The 15,190-nt window shown below is 42.1% G+C and overlaps 1 long non-coding RNA gene across 3 annotated transcripts; it reads left to right on the top strand.

Annotated features, from left to right (window-relative positions):
* The first annotated feature begins 8,421 nt into the window (after positions 1 to 8,421).
* On the top strand, positions 8,422 to 10,207 carry LOC113164401. Of its 3 annotated transcripts, XR_003298996.1 has the most exons (4): positions 8,424 to 8,449; positions 8,690 to 8,912; positions 9,264 to 9,383; positions 9,818 to 10,207. It is a non-coding gene; the product is annotated as an uncharacterized LOC113164401 (long non-coding RNA). The 3 variants fall into 3 exon arrangements; XR_003298995.1 differs by having other exon boundaries at positions 8,422 to 8,449; positions 8,565 to 9,383; XR_003298994.1 differs by having other exon boundaries at positions 8,690 to 9,383.
* The last annotated feature ends 4,983 nt before the right edge of the window (positions 10,208 to 15,190 follow it).

The following is a 15,190-nucleotide window of genomic DNA, read 5'->3' as shown; positions in this document are numbered from 1 at the left end:
GAAGGAAAATCTCTCACTTGGCTCGATCTAAAAGTAAAACCAAGATGCCTCTCAGCACCAATAAAGCTTAGCTATTAACACACAATATGGGATTTGTTTACTCTATAAAAAAACAAAATCAGAGGACTCCATCAAGAAATATTCAGTGCATAACCCTGCAAAACGTCTAATCTAATATCTCTTATTTATTGAATTCTGTTGTATCTTTGATCCCCTTTGATGTCACACTGATACCAGTATGAGATGCACGGTGCAGAGTCCTCTCAGCTGTTTAGGTTCTGCATTGTCCCTTTCGATTGTTTCGAAAGACCTCAAGCCTGAAACATGAGGGATGATCTGCCGCGGCATTGTGGGAGTTCTCACACTTGTTCGAGACCCTCCTCGCCACTTTCAAAAGAGCAACCTCGTGTTGCATTGTCTCCTTAACAATTGTTAATTTTAACCATAATCTCCCGTCACAACATAGCAGATAAAAGATAATTATCTCCTTTACTGAGGTGCCCTGGGGCTTCTTGGACGGCCTAGAAGACAACGTGCTTAAACCCTCATCCCACACACACACTCACACATAGACTCTCTCTCTCTCACACACATATTTGCAACAGGCTTGGAAGCCGGCTGCTGCTATGTTGAAATTTGTCAACAGATGTATTTATGTGAATGTGTGCACATAAACAGCATCCAGACTTGCTCTCATGGCTCTGATCAGAATGTGGTTGTGAAAAACTTTTCATCTGTTTTTCATTCAGGAATTGCCTTCGCGCAGCACTGGGAGTACTTCAGGTGTCATAAGGTTCACTAGTTCATTTAGGGAGAAGCTTTAACAACACACATCAGCGTGTGACAGACACGTGAGGTGATGTGTTTGAGGGAAAGGCGTGGAAAATATTGGGTTAAGCAAAGGTACAGGGGGGATTTATTTGAGGAGAATGGAAGTTTGCAGGAGAGAAATGCGTTGTCACCAGTACAGGAAAGAATACACCGTGTTACCAGTGCACTGTTACGCTCTCTGTCTAAAACACAGCAACAATGCAGTTAGTTCTGTCTGAGACCTGACTGAACAGGTAAAACATTACAAAGATTTCTCTTTGTCCATCTGATGTTCTCTGATGTCAAACTTTTTCCATGAGATCACCTCCTGCAGCACCTCCCCGAGTGTATTTCCACATATTCTGCTGTTCCACATGGCTCTCAGTGCATGTTTTACTGTCTGTCCCCAGGTTGGCACGGTGTAACGGACAACCGTCTCTCCCAGCCCCTAGGCCAAACTGAACCTCACTTGTCAAAAACTCACACATTTGCATGGGCCTGCATCCACAAACTGTCACCCTGGTTTACCCAATGCCATACGAAGCCTTCACTGCTCTTCACAGCGAACAAGCACTCAGCCAAATCAACCGAGCCGCACAACAACTGATAGCTGACTGGCACCTCTTAGCCACATCACAAATCCACAGAAAAGTAGAGCAGACAGGTGTTTGTGTTCTGTTCATTTGGCTGCATTGCCAAGGGACATGCATTAGCTAAGCTGTGTTTGATGACACGATCTTGGCACCATCTGTAAAGGTGTATTTGAAGAGTGCGTGCTGAATACCACTGCGTTTATACCTGGGCCAAGTTATGTGTTAATCACCTTTTAATAAACTGGGGACAGATGTTGCAGCTTTATAGCTGCACTTAGTTTCTGGGGTTTACTATTAATCTATTCTAATTTCAGAGTTTTCCACTCCAATTTCTTCCATGATTGCAAACTCTTTTTACAATATCTCAGCAAAGCTTCAACTGAGGCGTTAGTTTGCTTGCTTCTTGGCATAAAACAAATCATATTTAAGATGCAGAGTTGTACACCTCACTGCACAGCAGATCTGTTGATATGACTTCTTATATCTGCTTTACATGCAATAGTTTAATGGAGCAAATTATGTCCTATTATCCAGTTGTCAACACATCCCAGTCTGCACAGAACCAAATGACAAAAAGACAAATAACGTTTAATATATCAAAGACAAATTAATAAATGTAGTGATGTGGTAGTCAGATTTGACCTTCACAGAGATCGAGGCTACAGTATTTAGGTAAAATTGGTTTAAATTTGCATTATGATTTTGTAAAAAGGTGAACTGGAAGGAAGCTGCTCTGTGAGACTGGGCTTTGAGCTAAATGCTAACATTAACATGCTAACATGCAGATTTATAATATTTACCATCTTAATTTGGATTTTTGTCATAAGCATGTTAGTTAGAGTAAAAAACACAAAGTACAACTGTGGCTGATGAGCTAATTAATATAATTAAATTTGCAGGAATTAGTTAGACATTTACTGTAGATACTCCATTACGTAAGTAATAGATTATTAGTCTTCTGTTTTTACCAAACTGCATCTCAATCCATCTAGAAGTTTTCAAACTATTTTAGCGGCAGACATAACCAACACATGAGCGCTGTCAGTTCTTGCTGACATAGACTAGTAGCAGCAGAGGGCTGGTCATGTGTGCTGGTGTTTGTTTGTGTGTAGTGCTGCTGCACTCACTACAAGACAATGAAATACAAACCAGGTAGTTCAGATTTACTAAAAGATCCATGAGTTTGAACATTTAGCAATAAAATTGCATTTTCTAACTCTGCAGGCACTGGGTCACAGGCTCTCTGCAGCTTTGCATCAGGACTTCAGTGTCACTGAAATCAATGAATATTTATTGATATAGTGCTAATATCAATTGGAACATAGCCTTTTGGAACAGTGATGTGCACGGTACACTACCAGTGTTGTACATAAACTCTTAATACTGCTCACCTTTAAAGATGCTCAATATTGATTGTTGCACACCCATAATTCCAGTTTCACAGTTGGCCTCAAAGCCCCATGTAAGTAAGTTCTACAACCAGTGAGTGCGTGTGTGATCATGCAAGTGTCGACTGCCAACAGTTAGAGTATATACCTAACTAACAAAGGGATTGCTGTGTTGGTTGGCTGTCCAGAGCCCTGGGGCTGTTTACACATGCCATTGTCTCCTGTGGGCCAATCAGACAAGCCTTATTAGGTAAATAAACGTGCTGCAGCCAATCGCTGGCAAGCACACTGGGATCTGGGCTGGTTATCTGCAGCACCCCAGGAAGAGAGAGAAATGATGAGGGAAGTGCAACCTCCCTCTGACTATCTACCTCGTATCTCATTAGAGACTTAATTCATGTGACTGTCTCTGTTTTGATTGGACGGTTGATATCTCTCGGCTCGGTCATCATCTGTGGCTGATGAATTTCATAGAGCTTAAGCATCACTGATAATAAATCAGCTATTTGGAGAAGTAGAAAACTCTAGATTTGTTCAGATTTGCAGAAGCACTGACCAAAACACAGGAATGTTTAGCTGAGGAAATGGGTTTATTCCAGCATGATGCACCTGAGGTGTCATCTGCAAAGTGTTTTCATGTGATGCAGGGAACTTCCAAGTTGTGGGTTTTCCAACTTGGCTGATAAACATCGCTGCCTCTTACATGCTATTATGTCCAAAAAACTGAACTCCAATGACAACTAATAAACAAACAGTTGTCCTGCAGCTTAACAAACCCAATTTAATCCTGGTTATGATGTTTAGATGAGAAAAGCAAAGAAGTCAGGAGATTCAGATTTGCTCACACTTCCTTGTTTCTTTGGATTTATTGCATAGTTAACAATGTACTTGAATCAGAGGATGTAGTACGTGATAAATGCCCACAACTGATGTAAGGTTAAGGAGAATGAACTGAACTTACCTGAAGCTTTGAACCTCAACACCGAGCTTCCTCAGCAGCTGCTGACTTTGCTCATTTGTCACTAAAGGCCCTGAGATGTGGCTGAAAGCGCTGGAAAAACCAAGTAAGCCGATCTTGTGATAAAAATGTCTCGGTCAAACATCCTAAAACTGGATGATTGTTTGTGTGTTGTTGATGAGTTCAATATGAACCAGGCCATTTCTTCTTAGCAACATAGTTACACGGTATGCAATTCAGACCACATTATTTGTATTCATTTAGTTAATTTTTGACCAACAGTTTTGTTTTCCAGTTATTACTTGCAGCAGTTATATTCATCAGATGATGTAATGCTGAGAGTCGATGCCAAATAGCCAAAAAGACCTTATGTGCAAGTTTAAAACTCACAGCTACAGCTCACAGCACTGCTACAATCTGTACCTCGTTCACATTTTGCAATGAGCAGCCATGTTTCTATATTGCTCCTCATTGCACAACAACACAACAGAGGGAGTCTGCTTCGCCCTCCCTGACCCAACCGGTCCCTCAGCCCCTGCCACTGTCCAATGCTCCCCTGTATCTCCTAGCCCCACTCTGCTCCCACAGCTACCCTACCTCCCTCTGGGAGCCCTGGGAGTGTTTGTACTGGAGGCAGCCAGCGGAGACGGCTGGTGTTTTCATAGCAAAATCTCTTTCCTGAGGTAATGCTGGCCTGGGTTGACCGCTACAGCACGTACAGACCAGCAGCAGCTCTGGCAAGTGGTCACGGATGGTCTGTGATCACATCACCATGGAGCACTACAGTTTAATGTTTAGCAGCTGATAGTTGCACTATGACATGATTTCACAAGCTCTGCAGCTAACATAAATTTCATGTGTGGGAGATACAACTAGCAGGGCCACAACATGTCAAGAAATGTTTAAAAAACATTATATCAGGCAAATGAGTATGATAGTCATTATATTATTTGACATGAATTAATTATGTTTGTATTCCAGACTCTGTATCACTCCAAAATATACGACCCATCTGCCAAAATTAAAAGATCTTGACAAAATAATTTATGGATAAATAATTGAACAGATTGTTTGCCATCCCAGTGCGTACTGTTGCCTGAAGCAGCCACAAATACCGGTCTGCACTACCTTAAGCTTTGGCAGGCTTAACAAGTCATGTTAGTATGTGAAAGGATTTTGCACACAGAGCTTATAATGTTTATAATAATGTTTCTGATCTTAATGTATTACAATAAAATCTAACATGTGCTCCTGCACTATGTCATGCACACAATAAATGCAGTTCAACAGTTGTAGCAGTTGATTCTGTATCTCTACAATCACAAGAAGAAATCAAAAGTTTTCAGTGATGCTTATTTTAAAAGCTGCTTTTAAACCTGTGACATGTACAAATCCTTGTGTTGGCATCCACAATTCTCCACCATGACATTTTCTTCAGGGCCACAACAGTTTAGACCCAGGAACTAAAAGAATTCTGTCCATACAGGATGATTGCATGCCTCAGGATGTGCATGTATATCCAATGCAAACATGCAGCATCTGCAGGAAGGAAGGTGCCAGCTGAAAATAAGGGTGTTCCCATCCCACAACTAAAAATTAACGTTGCTTTTTTTTTCTTTAAATAATTGTGGCCACAGTTATTCACCAACGTTAACCAAGTGGGCTTGTTGCTTAACCTTAATAATGCCTTAAGCGCAGTTTGTCTAACCTCAGACATACCATAGTTTCCATGTAAAGCTATTACAGAAAGTGAAAATTAAGAAAGGTTAATGGGAATAAAAAAAAGAAGCACTGTGAGGAGATGTTTGAGTACTGAGGATTATAGGTGACCAACTTTCACTCATACACCCCAGGCGGCTGTAAGCTTTATTTTTCACAATAAATCACGAAGTGTGTCCTGTTCCTCATGTTGTAGAGAGCAGTCTGGGACAGTAGACGAACTTGAAGGTGTCCAGGTTAAACAGAGAGAGATGTGTGAGTGTGTGTGTTCACTGTGGCCTCTAATTTACTTAAGTGCAGTCTAAATGGTGAGGGAGAGATAAGAATGTTACTAATAGACCTTGACCTTCAGTGACAGTCACACAAAGCAACCAGCATAACTTCTTTCAGCCACAAATGTATCTCCTCAGCATTAAACCCAGAGCGAAAGACCTGGATGGAGTCCTACGGATTTCTAAAGACATTCTTTAAAGTCATTAGTCATTTTCATTTGTGGATTACCTGAGGCCTTTATGTTCTAATGTCTTTGATGATTCATCCGAGCTACAGTTGTTTACTGATTTTCTGAGTTAAGGGAAATTCTTTGGCCTTATGCATGATAGTAATATAAGGGTGGGTGTGGTTTGTACTGTAATAGACAGATTAACAGCTCATCTTGATTTCGCTCTAGGGAAGGTTCTGGAGTGTTGCACTTAATGATGCCAGCGAAAGCAATTTCTAAGCTGCAGAATAAGCAGAGTAAAAGCACACAAAGACAAGCACACGTATACATGCAAGCAATACAGTACGCTTAAGACAAGCAAAGGGAAACCAATCTGTCAAAAAATGCATTGCAGAACGCCAGTGCAGCATGGGGGTTGCGTAAGAAGAGAGCAGGTGAAAAGAGGGAATGTGTCGCTGTCAACACCTGAACCAAGACAGAATTTGTTTATCTGAACACCTCCCAATCACCAGCCGTGAACCAGGAAGCAGCAGGTGCCTCGCTCCAACGGCAGGCCCTGTATTGTTGACAGTGGATAAACAGGTTGGGGTTGGAATGGGGTAGTTTGACAGAAAAAGGAAGGGGTTAGTGAGGGTTGATGTTTTCCCCTAAACATTGGAGGAGGAATTAGCCCTGACTAGTTCAGTGTAAAATTTGAAAGTGTAAGCTGTTTGTTGTTTTTCCCCCCAGTTGGCATTTATTGGTGTTGTCTTATTGCGGCTCTGCTGAACAGGCCTGGCCTGCGTTGTCGCCTGGCAGGGGCAACAGTGGGATAAAAAACCCAGTGAGGGGAGATGGCTGGCGTTGGGGGTAGGAGAGACTCCATTGTGTTCCCATTGTAGCTCTGTCACTCTCTGCTGCTCTGGCTCGCTGTCCCCTTTAAGCAGCCCGTCCATGTCAGTAGAAATGAGCTTTTTCCTCTTTCATCCTTTCCCTTTTCTTTTCTTCCTCTGCTATTCACTCGGCTGTTTCTTTAAATTTCTTAAAAAGCCCGATCACACGGTCTTAGCACATTAACACATCTGCAGCTTAACCTCGAGAGCTGGCCTATTGTCGCCAACCGATGAGAGCAGTGGGACAAACAAAAGTTTGGATTGTCAAATGCATACATGGGTTCATTTTGGAACAACGTTTCTGTAAATCAACTAGAAAAAAAAGTTGTTTCATACTAAACTTTGGCTCAACAGTGAGGGCATTGTTTTATGTACTGTTTCATAAGTGCAGAATGCTGTAGAGCACCCAGGTGGTTTCTCCTGTTCTTACTCACGGTGCCAGATGGAGTGGGTGGTTTGCCTCAGGGTAGTTGAGCAAAAAGGGGAGATAGAGGTGGGGTAAAATGAATTGGAAGACTCAGGTGACCAGTTTTACCTGGGACTGACTGGAGCCAGTCTGGACACGCAAGAGTGAGATCAGCCCGAGGGGAGGAAAAGGAAAGACGGAGAGAAGAAGGAAAAGCTTCTGAATCTTCATAACAACAACATACATCTCAACAGTATTTTTTCTCTCGTGCCTGTCTGTCTTTATCACATCCATCTCCATCACTCCATGAGTTTTCTGCTCTATTAAAAAGGGCTGCTCTGCTTTTCCCCTCACATTAACAACGTGTCTGCATTATGTGCTCCTCTCCTCTCTGAGGTATTGTTTTAAATTCCAGGGAGATGAAAATATTCCTGTAATTGTTGGCCCATGAGAAAGGAAAAGAAAAACTCCCACATACCACGAGAAGTTGGATAAATAGGGTTTGGACAAGCCAGACGTTTTTAAAAGCATTTTCTTTTCATTGCTTCGTCTTGTCGCAGCGGCGGGTTGTTTGTTATCAGCCATATTTTTCACACTTGGCAATTAATCAGGTGTGAAAGTTGAGTGAGACCATATCAATCATTGGAAATCTCTTAACCTGACCTAATGTGACTTAATGTGCAGATAAGAGCCACTACCTACACTAAGTTTATGTGGTTACACATTTTGACACCTGTGAACTGTTTCATAACCACAGGAGACCATTTAAACAGATATGATGGGTAATGATGCGAATGTGAAAAACAGAAATAACAACTGGGAAATGGGAAATCTTTTGTAGTCTCCCAACACACACAGTATCCCCGAAATCAGAAGATTTCTAAGTTATAAAACCAATACGGATTGGCAAACGAATATGATGCATGAAAAACTAAATATGGTTTTACAAGTCACAAGACAAAACAAAACAAAGATTTCTGTGTAGATAAATAAAAAAATGTCTTGGTTTCCGAGTTAAAAATAAAAACCCAGAGCATTAGTATCCTTCAAGCTCTGTTTTTCATCAAGCATTAGCGATTGCATTGACAGGATCAGACCACTAACAAGTCACCTGACCATTTCCAAAACAGCAGAGGGATAAATCCAACGCTCCCACCTGGAACAACTCCACACAGGTGCAATCAATCAGAGGTTATATATACTGGCTTCCTCTCTTTGTTCTGTCTTTCACTGCAGCCATGTGTTGTGTCTGTCCATGAAAGTAAGAATCATTTATTATCTGACTTAAATTTCACACTTTATTTCTGTTCATAATTGTGTTTTTGTTGTTAATATGTATGTTTTATTCATATTTTAGCAACTGTTTCTTGTTGCAGAGCATAAACCACACATACGTATAAAAGGCACATGGAAAACAAACAACCAAGAAACAAAAGACAATGAAGTTTCATCCTGGGAGTTCTGGTCTAATCAATTTGTGGGTCTTTCAATGTTACTGCAGCGTATCCATCCAAACTAGGATCTCACATTTGGTGATTGGAGCCAGAGAGAGACTCTAAACCCCCACCCCAGCCTGGGACTGTGGCAGCATCACCAAGGCTTCAGTCACTGCATGGAGCCACCAACTCGACTCGACCCCGGAGCCCGACCTAAAGTGCGTTCCACAGTTTCCAGCATCAGGAGCAGCGAAAGAGAGAGTTTCATCCCACTTCAAGGATTATGAGGTCAGTTTAATTACTGGACGAGATGGGGGTGCCACCTCAACAGACAGGAGATGCAGTGGACATTTCTGGGTCTCGTTCTGCTTCATCTTGCAGTCAGAGAGCCACTCAGTCTTTAAAGGTCACCTATTGTGCAAAATCCACTTTGTGGATATTTCAGTACATTTGACTCTCGGGTGCATGTAGACACATAGAGTATGTTAGAAATGCACGGCCCGCTTTCACATTTTGCTGTTCAGTCCAATCCTCTTCCATTCAGAGTTCTTCCCCTAGACTACGTAGACTAGGTTCTGATGTCTCCCACCTCAAACTCCACGAAAACTCGCGGTCTTTGTTCTACTTGCTCTGTGAAAGGGGGAAAATTGTAGCAGCGAAGCGCACAGAAGTTCAACCATAGCTGCTGGATTCACTTCAAGAAGCTCAAAGATGGACTTATTCTGACTGCGTCCTCATCCTGGGTCTCATCCACAGTTTGTAAGTGTTTCCTTTTAAAAATGTCTTGTCAGTTTGCCGGATCAGCCTGTTAAATGTAGTCATTAATGCTAAATGTGGCTAATGTTAGCCTCTCTGACTGAAGCAGGAGAAATGTTTGGACTAATTACACAGTGGGACAGTCAGGATGTCCTAGAGACATTAGTAGGTTGGATGTTAAAGAAGCAAAGTTAGACTGATTTACAGTGTTTGTCCTGTCGTCGTCCTGCAGCTTCTTCTAGTCTTTTAACTCCTCAGCTGCTGATTGTTAAACTGGAACATTTACAGAATGTAGTAGATTAAATTTATCACAACACAGGTTCTGCTCAACATCAAATATTCTGTTAACTGTGTTTCTGTGTTCAATCTGAAAATAAATGATTTTCTTTGCACTGATTGTTTCTGCACGTTGGACTAAACAGCTGTTTCCTGTACAGGACAACACATCACCTGAAACAGTGGAGGTTACCTGCCAGACTGACCCAGCACTGCTACACTACCTACATTTGACACATAGCTGTCTCTGAAGACTCCTGGTCCTCCCTGTATTACCATGACAACGTTCACTGACCATCCTTCAAGACCAGAGAGGAAGAAACCGGAGTCAAAGCAGGACTGAGCTGCAATTCTATAATTGTATATTTTTTATTTACTCCTTTGTAATTTACATTTGGTGTTTACTGTAACTTCAGGGAGAAAATATGTAAATACTACATCTCATTTTTTGGCAATGAACTCATAAAGAATTAAAAATACCAACCAGTTATGTGTCTCATATAGAGATGTTTGTGTGGATCATAGAGCATTTTTTTAGAAAGTTTTTGGACCTGTGTGCCCAGCAAGAGCAACCAGACGGCATTGGCATCCACTACTTTATTTCTATAGTGTTACCAACCAAAATGGCTAAAGCTAACTGTTTAACATAAGCCACATGCCACACTAAACAAGAATAGTTACACAAACTTGTTTAAGTGTTGGTATGAACCAGGAGAGCATTAACAGAGCTGCACGTGTTCTGCAATGCTTCTAGGAGAGTCTACAGATGAGTAGGTTGTCGTTCTGAAGACCAGAATGGACGGTTATCTGTGGCATTTGTCATAGCAAGATCCAGAGTAGCAGCCGAAGACAGATCTGTCACTGGCTGAACTTTTCCATAGACTGAAATTAAAATAAAATGAAATTTAAAAAGATGAACTTCATTAGGTCATAAAATATTAAAAGTAATAAATATAACAATAGAAAATAATTAATAGAAAAACTAATTCCTAAAACGTAATTACAAACAAAAGAGTCAACAAATGAATGTTCTACATGTAAACAAATGTATTCTCCTGTGCACTATGCACTTCCTGTGCCAGATGTGTGCTCTTCACATGCACATTGTCTGGCAGGGAAAACAAACCTAGCTGAACTTTCCTTCACCTGCACGTCAGTGCCTCGAAGCAAGTAACCCTGGTGAAGGATGAGAAGGAGATGTTGTGGAATATTTATGGCTTTTTAACACATCACACTCCACTGAGTTTCCTCACTGTGAAACTCCAGTGGACCCGTCTTTTACCTCCATATTCCTCTTACAAAACCCCTTTTTTCATTGTTCCTCTTGTCTGGTTTGTAAAGCAGGTTGAGACACCCACCGTTGCTCAGTCACAGTTTAACTGAATGCTGTCAGATGTTATGGTAATTACAGGAGTGGCAACTGAAACTGTGGGTGACACTTGCACCTTTGCTGTAGTCTCTGATCACATTCCCTTCCCCCTTTCTTCTCCCCCTCCTGCACTCACTGAAAACATGAAACTAAAATTTAAATGACCTGTGACGAGGTGTTGATTGTTATGAATGTGTTAAATGAGTTTTAACCCGGTTGATATTTATAAAATGGAGGAAACAATTGCTGACCTTTATTTCACACCTGTCATGTTGTGTTTTTAAAAGACTTCCCCTAAAATGCAATGCTTCTTGTCATAGAGAATACCCCCATTCATAATGCGATATGTTTAATTTGTACCCTAAATGAGTCATTGTTAGCAGATTTCTTACAAATGACTTGAATGCAACTCAAAGTCAGTGGCAGAATGATTTATTGGTAATAAAACACTGTGCTAACTCCAGCTTTAAGCTCTAATGGTGCAAATTTGATGTCTCTGCATGTCCAAATTTGTCTTAATTTGAAACTAAAAGTTGTAGCTCCGTAGCACGTCACCTGCTCCTCCCTCAGGTGAATGACAGTCGCTTAAGTGCGCCCTTCTGTGGAAGCATTACTCATCTCTGGCATAATGAACTCCTTTGGTGTTTTTACCAAGTAACTCCTCTCCCTCTGTGGAAGTACAGAAAACCTGATGGATTGCTGACACAGTGACTGGGACATGATACTCTGAGAAAATTTTTTTGAGATCATATGAGAAAGTTCATGGGGTAGAAAAATTTTAGGTTGATGTCACGTTCATCTTATGATTTCACTCTTCTACTTCCACATATGGTTATTTCTGTTGCCACCTTTCCACTATTAACCCTGTGGTGCTATGACCTGCCTTGCAAACACCAGTTGTAAAACATATGAGGCCTCTATGACCGTAAGGGGACAGTAATGGCCTCTCAAATCAATGTCAGTGCCTGTTTAGATTTAATTAGCTCCCTTAGAACAGGTTCTCTGTGTGAGTGCATCCACTTAGAGGCCCCTCATTGGATTTTCACGTTCACAATGGAAAGTCTGAAGCGTCAATTCTAGTAATCCTATATCTGCACTTGCTGGCCTGTCCCTCGAGGGCAATGCAGTGTAGTGCTCCTATGTGTGTGCGCATGTTTTTCATTCATTTGTCATAAAACATATTTGTTGCATTTAAATGTGCCTTAAGTGTCTGTGAGAGTGAGCGTGTGCGTCTGCTCGCACAGTGGTTAGATTGATTGAGCAGTGAATTGCGAGTCCCCTGGGTGTTTTTTGAGCGGCTTGTTGTTTCTGTTTTGTGGCTTCACAAAGGGCCTGTGTGTTTTGGGGTGGGATTTGTATGCGTGTGGGTGGGAAGTGTGCGAGTTTGTGAATGTATGTATGCATTTGCATGAGTGGTGAAGGGTTGGAATGAGAGCGTATCATGCTTTATACTTGCCAAGCTCTTGAGCAACAGGGAATCGAAAATAGATTTTCTTTTCCCTCTACCTTTGCTTCGGGTAATTCCAGTCTCAAAGAGAAGCAGGATGACTGTTTAAGATGATGTAGCAAGTCGTATATTTAAACAGCTATCTGTCAGTGTGCCGCACATAGACTTGTTGACAGACTGAAGATCCAGGAACATCTCTATATGTACTGTTGACACTGCCACAGATTCCTTACATAATTTTATGAGAATTCGCAGCCAGCTCATTGCGAAGCAAATTATTTTCACAGCCAGTCCACAACCATGAGGTTTAAATCTACTTTAAATCAGTGAAACACCTCACAGTTCCACTCGTCTCTCTGCTTGACCAGCCCGGTGTAACCACCAGGTCTGGGTCGGTGGAGGGTTGAGGTGGCCTGGGGATGAAAGCTGGGATTGTTGTGGGGTGGGACAGGTTCCTCTGTAGCACCTGGCCATCTGGACATTACATCCCCCAGAGCCGTAATGAATGCCCCCTTCCCCCTCTAACTCCTGGCTGAAGACCCATAATGGACACCCCTGTCAGCCCCTAAGGGGAGATCCAGTGGGACTTCAGTTTGGGAGGTTGTGCAACTGGATAATGGCCTTCATTTAAAGCCGCATTCAGGGCGATGCCCGAGCCAGCTCTGAGGAGCTGTGAACTGCAGTGGAGGGGTCACTGGGGGTCACGCCAAGGTTCACACAACCTAGACCGTAAGCCGGTAGTTAAAACTCGATCACCACCGCTGATGCATACCATTACCTGCCTACTGCCACTGTGGCGACAGGTGTAAATGGGAAGGGCCTGCAGTGCAGGTGCGTGGGCCTGATTCAGGTTACCTGTATCCATGTTAGCACATAGCTTGTGCATTTCAAACCAGAGCAAAGATGATTAAATCTCAGAGCCACTGCATTGATCTAAACAAGTAAAAGGAATGTAGAAATGCCCTGTTATGACCTTTTTGTGCCGCTACAGAGAGACAGGAACACCTGGGAAAACTGAAGACGGGTGTGTGTTGGTGTGTATGTATGCTGGAGAGACAAGTACTCGCTATTGCATGAAGGAATGCTCAACTGTTCATTTAGAGAGAGAGGAGTCATTGGTTGATTTTGTTCCCTTTGCTGCGGGCTACTCGCAACATTAACATTCTGCATTTACATTTTAAACCTAGAAGCTACACTCAGCAAACCACATGCATACAAACGCATGTTAATCCACTTGCATCACAGGTGTGTAGAATACGTGAAAGGTGAGTCACACTTACTGTAATTCAGTCAGAAGGAAAATGAATGAACTGCGTGAGGATTTAAAGATATAGTGCAAGTGTGCCTCTGTGTATTATTACATACCATTAGGTGTGTTATCTTGTTTTATCCAGTATCTTGATGCAGATATGATACGATACAGCTTTGAAGTGGCAATAAAATGTTGAACTACTGAGCTTCACTTAGAAAATCGGACACACTCCTCACATTCCTCAACAGATGAGGCAAGATTTGACATGAAAAATAGTGAAGCTGAGAGTAAAGCTCTTCCTGAAACAGTTGAACTTTTGTCTGTTGTTCCCTCAAACACAGACGTAGAAAACTTCAAGAGTTTTCGAGTTGTTCCTTTTTTTTTCTGCCTCCCAGTCTTCTTCACCTCTCTACTTCTAGGAAGGGAGGAGGTAAAGAGTTCTCTGTCCCCCAGGGGCCTCTTCATCTCATCACCTCACCACTTTTCCCCTCAGAGCAACATGTCAGGTGTGATTGGAGAAGTGAGACAGATATATTCCAATTAGTCAGAGCTCCTGCATTACAGCGCGCTGCTCTTGAGTCACTCCAACAGGAAGGCAGCTGGATGGAAGACTACTACTTTATTTAATGGAGCCTTGGTTAAGATGATAGAATGCGGCACAGCGTGGCCTGCAGTATAGTCACAGCCTTTCAGCAAAACCACTGAGCCTTAGTCACTTCCAACTTAACTGACATTTTTAAAATCTCATCATCTTAAATGCACGAGTACTCAGGTTGATGTCATTCACCGTTGGGTCATAAATGATAGACTTCATGTGGGAAGCCGCATAAGTAATGATGTGGTGTTACATTTAATGCATGCTTTTCTATCATCAGTGTTTGGTAATACCCTGAAATGATGCTTATAAACCTTTCAAGCAAAGTACCAGGACCAATGTTGAAAAGTTTTAAAAATGGTTTAATACTTGTCTAATTCATCATCTGAGCTGTTTTCAGACATGTAATCTGCCCCTTTGCAGGCATTACCCACAGGAGCTGTATGCCAGAGTGTAAATGTTTAAAGCAGCAGGACTGAACATTAAACGGAGTCCTCTGCCAGCTCCCTCGTACAAAGTCTGTGTAGTGGCCGATTGAGTCTATGCGAGAGTAGAGCAGGTCATTGTCCGGAGAATTCATAGAAAGCGAGTGGGTGTGCTGCTGACGTTTCTATCGTGCCACTGGTGCCGTAATCAAAACACGCCAAATTTCACAGCCTACTTTTTGCATAGTTCTGCTCTGCAGGTGCCACCCCTCGCCTAAAATCAAACGGGCGCGAGTATTTTCAGTAGGTGAGAACATGTCTGACACCTGTTGTGTCACCTGTTGTCCCTCTGAGGGCTACGTGTGAAAGAGCGAGTCCGGACAATGAGTGGACCTGATTCCAGACGTGTTCCGGAGTTCATACAAGAAAACAGTTTGTGATCATAA

Source organism: Anabas testudineus, chromosome 23 (assembly GCF_900324465.2).
Source record: "Anabas testudineus chromosome 23, fAnaTes1.2, whole genome shotgun sequence".
In the NCBI taxonomy this organism is placed as follows: domain Eukaryota; kingdom Metazoa; phylum Chordata; class Actinopteri; order Anabantiformes; family Anabantidae; genus Anabas; species Anabas testudineus.
The sequence above is the reverse complement of the archived record's forward strand: the minus strand, read 5'-3'. Positions and strand labels throughout refer to the sequence as shown.